The sequence below is a fragment of the Martes martes genome, assembly GCF_963455335.1.
Source record: "Martes martes genome assembly, chromosome: 8".
Lineage (NCBI taxonomy): Eukaryota > Metazoa > Chordata > Mammalia > Carnivora > Mustelidae > Martes > Martes martes.
Genome location: NC_137895.1, coordinates 140,100,361 through 140,105,468, shown reverse-complemented (window position 1 = coordinate 140,105,468; position 5,108 = coordinate 140,100,361).

Genomic DNA, 5,108 nt, shown 5'->3' with positions numbered 1-5,108 from the left:
GATAAAGGAACTTCCCAGAAGAATTTGTATATGTTAAAGTGGATTTATAGGATCTTGGGGGTTGGGCTAAGATCGCCCTTTGCCCTTAGCAAAGTATTAACATGGGGACAGCTGGGTTCCTAGAGGAATGTCACTCTGCCTGTTTCAAGGACTTGTCAGTGGGCTGGAGGTGGTAAGGAAATTCAATTTTTCTTTTCCTTTTGTTTCCCACATCACTTCCCAGCTCATCCCTTGATGCCAGAATTAGCCCCAGATCAAAACAGGACAAAGATATTGCAAGGAGAGAAAACTACTGACTAATATCTCTCATGAGTATAGATGCAAAAATCCTCAACAAAATATTAGCAAATCAAATCTAAAATTGTATAAAACAAATTACACACATGACCAAGTTGGATGCAGTCCAGTCTGCAAAGCTGGTTCGATGCTCAAAAATCAATCAGGGTAAGCCACACATGGACAGACTAAAGGGAAAAGTTATATGATCTTATCAAAAGAAGCATAGAGCATTTAACAAATGCAACACCCATTCATGATAAAAAACAAAACCAAACAAAAACACCTCTTAGCAAGCTAGAAAGAGAAGGGAAACTTCCTCAACTAGAAAAAGAATGTCCAAAAACCCCTTACAACTAAGTTCAGACATCATTGTGAGAAGCTGGACTCCAGCTGGTATCAGGAACGAGGCAAAACGTCTTCTTGGACCACTCCACTCCAGCGACATGCCGCACACTCCAGCTAGTACTAAGACTGTAGAAGAAGAGGTATGTATATTATGAGGGAAAAAATGAATCTGTTCTTATTCATTGGTAACATGATTTCTTATATAGAAAATCCTTCAGATAAACCAAAAATCTTCTGGAAGTGTAGAAAACTTGCAAGATTCATGGTTAATATGTAAAATTTCATTGCCTTCCTATATACCAGCAATGGACAATTAGAATTTGAAAATTTAAAAAAAAATTCTATTTATACTAATGCCCCTCCAAAATACTTGAGTATAGATCTGACAAAATTGTTTTATGCACAAGGTTTAAATTAGGAAAACCAGAGCAGTTTGTTTAAAGAAATCAAAGCAAATCTACATAAATGGAGTAATATTCTGTTTCCATGGATTGAAAGACTCTATATTAGTCAGTCATCATTTCTTCCCAACTTGATCTATAAAGTCAATGCAGTCTTCATCTAAATCCAAGCAAATGGTTTAGTAGATCCTGACAAACTACAGCTTAGAGGAGAAGTCAAAAACCAGAAGTCAAAAACCAGTCAAAAACCAGAAACAGCCACACGGCACCAAAGACGACAGTTGGAGAACTCCCTACTGTGTCAGGACTTAATTCTCATGCCACATGATGATGATGGGGTGGTACTGGTGGACGACCCGATGAACCAGTCATGAACGAGCCCAGACACGGAACCTCCAGAAACACACTCGGCTCACCTTGAACCTGGAGCATGGAAAGTCTGGTCTTGTATGGCGGCCGCACGGTGTGAGGGCCTGTCATGGGCAGGAGAGAGGAAAACCAGCTTTGGGATGCAAGGGCTACCCCTGGTTCATCTCTGCCCAGGGCCAGTTTATCCTTTCTTCTCCTCACCCCCGCCCACCGCTAGGTATATAAGCCAATAAGTGTCTTTTCTCCTTAATCCAGTCTGGGGCATGGTTTCTGTAACTTTCCATGGGAAGAACCCTAACGGCTGGATGGAGCATTTGGCTTTTAAGATGCATGTTTGTCTTTCAGCTTTAACGCCGTAACACAAATGTCTCCACGCTCCCAAAAAGACCGAGAGACTAGGTGCGACTTTCATTACTGAGGGCTACTTAAAGTAGCTCTTTACAGGTGACCTGTACCTCCTTATTTCCAAGACTTCATTCATCAACTTAATACACTTTTATTAGGGGTGCCTGGGTGGTTCGGTCGGTGAAGCATCCAACTCTTGGTTTTGGGTCAGGTCATGATCTCAGAGTCGTGAGATCGAGCCCTCCGTTGGTCTCCGTGCTGGATGTGGAACCTGCTTAAGATTCTCTCCCTCCCTCTGCCTTCTGCCCTTTTGCACTCCCTTTCTAAGTAAATAAATAAAATCTAAAACAAAGAAACAAAACCCTTTTACTGAATCTCTACAATGTGTGAAAAAATAGGGACACAGAGCCACCAAAACCAGGTCCTGGTCCCCAAAACTGTGACATCTCAACTATTTAAATTCTGTGCTATTGTGAAAGTGGGCATGACTGGCTGTATTTATAATAAATAGTACCTGTGCTCATGGTTTTGGAGGGAACCCTTCTTCACGTAGTGGAGGGTCATTACTTACTTTTTCTTGGTTTGCCAGCTTAGCGCAGGGAAGTGGGGGAGCCCTACCCGGGCTGGAGCCCCTTTTTCCATGCTACCTGGCATCTCTGATACGGGGCACCGCCAATCTTCTACAAGTGCATGTTCCTTCTCCACGGGCACACGAGCCCCGTGACGCTCCAGTGACGCTCACAGCGCCATGTGTGTTCCCAAACCATGAGTCATCACTGCATTATGATAGAAGCGAGGACAGTGACTGTCGAGAACTTTTTATAGTGACTTGAGAGAGTAATTTTATGTCGGTTGGATATAAGAATAAAAATGTTGGTCCTGAATTTTTATGCTTTTTTATTTTCTAGTATTTCCTTTTTATTATATTGTACAAAAGTATTGATCTGTAACAGATTGGAAGTAAAAAAAAATAATAATAATAGTGTAACTGGTCCTTCCTATGAGCGTTTGGAGATCGATGGCTCTGGATGGCCTTCTTCACTTGAACAGAGACTGGTTTATGTCTTACGTAGACTTTCAAAACTTACCTTTTATTTCGTGGGTTAGCTTTGTGTATAAGCACGTTAGTTCCACTTGCCCTCTTTAACCAGAAACTGTTTGTGTGTGTCTGGGGGCGGAGAGTGTCAGGATTTTAGAAAACATTTCTTTGTGTTCTCATTGTCTGATGATAATACTTGTATTATTTAATAATTAGAAAGCACTTCAATTCTAGGTAACAAGGGCATAGAATTATGTATAAAGTAGCAGAAAACAGGTCTGCCGAGGGGAACTGAGAATCTTTTCCATATCGGAGACCATAAGTCTGAAGGTTTGGAACCTGGCACAGTGTTAATGCTCGAGGCCCAACTACGACACAATGGCTGATGCATCTTTAACATCCCGAGTTTACCTCGGTTCCCTTCCATCACTCACTGGTCAGAGTAAGGGAATCAGAGCTCCCACTGTCTGGCTGAAACCTTCAGGGGTCATTCTTGGCCTCCGAAACTGCAGCGGTTGTGAAGCCTTGGACGAGAGAGTGGCCTTATGTGTGTGTATGTGTGTGTGTGTGTGTGTGTGTGTGTGTGTGTGTGTCTTCTGTGTCATTCGTGGTGTGCGTGTCTTCACACAGTCCTCCCCTGAGCCAGTGTATCCAGACTGAACGCTGGCCCAGGAGTCCAGAGCGCTCCCTTCCATGAGCTCCATCACTATAAATCAGTGAATTGCTTAACGTCCCAGAACTTTCTAATCCACCAAATGGAGGTATTTGAAATCGTAATTGGTGCTCTTAAAAGTGAAACCATCTTTCAGGACAAATAAGAACCATCCCTTAACTGCGTACGTCTGTTGTAGGAGGGACGGAGGCGGTCCTGGTGTTTAGGTGACAAATGGTGCATGTCACTGGTTCAATGAGGAAGCCAGCGGCAGAAGTGCGACCTTGGACAAACTTTATCTTTGCTGGCGGAGCAGAACTGTGGCCCTGGTCAGTCTTTTTAAAGAATGACAGCAGGAAGCAGAAGCCTGGGGTTGCCATTTCCATATCAATACTCGGGCTCTTTCAACGATAAGGAACTTCAAATTAATGCTTGGGTCAGGGATCTGGAATCCTATAGAAATGGCTGCACGAGTCTTATTTAACTCAATCAATATTATGTAATATCAAAGTTTAAAAACTTGGTTAATGGCTTTTTGAAATGTTCCCGACTGGATTTAGGGAGATAAGGAGGAGAAGTGGGGAGGACGCGGAGGGACGGCGTCTCGTGGTGAAGGAAGGGCATCTCAAGGACAGTGTGTTTGTGACTCAAACTATGCTTTCCAGAATATAATCCTTGGCAGGAAAAAAAAAAGCTGCCCTATACTTTTTTCTCAATCTATTATTAAGATTCTGCATTTTCATTTACGCATGGCAATCACCTATGAATTCAGACTAATTGAAGAAGAGAATAGAGAAAATTAGTCAAAGTTTAAGTTAGATAATTTCCCAAAGACCTGTATATTATCATGTATATATGAAATATCAGGATTTAGGATAAAATAAGTATGCTTCTACTTCCTAATTCCTTTAGATGGGCTCCAATAGAGGTAAGAATGATTAGTAATTAGCATACCACTATTTTTATGTAAATGGCTTCTTCTAAATGCTTCTAAAAACAGTTCTTTTCTCAATGTAGTTAAATTTATTCCCACAGTCTTGTTTATGTGATTTAATTCTCAGAGTAAACCCTTTATTCACATTTAGAAGAATCCCAACAGCATCTATGCTTTCGTCTCTAGCTTAGCCCCTTTCTGAAGTATAAAATCCAAATTAATACCATTTTGTTGTATTAATTTTGCAAATTACATCATGGATGCCCTTTTGTTTCATTAAAAGATATGCTTATGATAATCTGGTGCAGAGAAATAATGACTTCAAGATGCTAAAAATAACCAGGAACCTTCCCATAGGTTTTAAACAGCTAAAAATAAGACATGTTTAACGTAGAGAGACGAGCTCCAAAGACAGGAAAAGACATCTGTAACATCTCAGAAATGAAGGTAAAGTTTAAGCCAGAGATACAAGTGTTTGAGTGGGTGCTACAGGTGCTCCGATGGGAGGAAGACGCCTGGAGAGACTAGCAGGGACTCTCAGGCACGTGAACTCCAGGGCTCATACTTTGTTACCCCCGATGCCGAAAGAGCCGAGCCTGGACAGCAGGAGAAACGGGGCCAAGCACAGGGCAGCCGTCCCGTAGGCGTTTCTGACTATTCGGCACGGGGAAGTGGCTCTCCCTGAGTGAATCCAGGACCCGGGGCGGCTGTACGTTTCGTGGAGTGGTGAGAGGAAGCATCCCA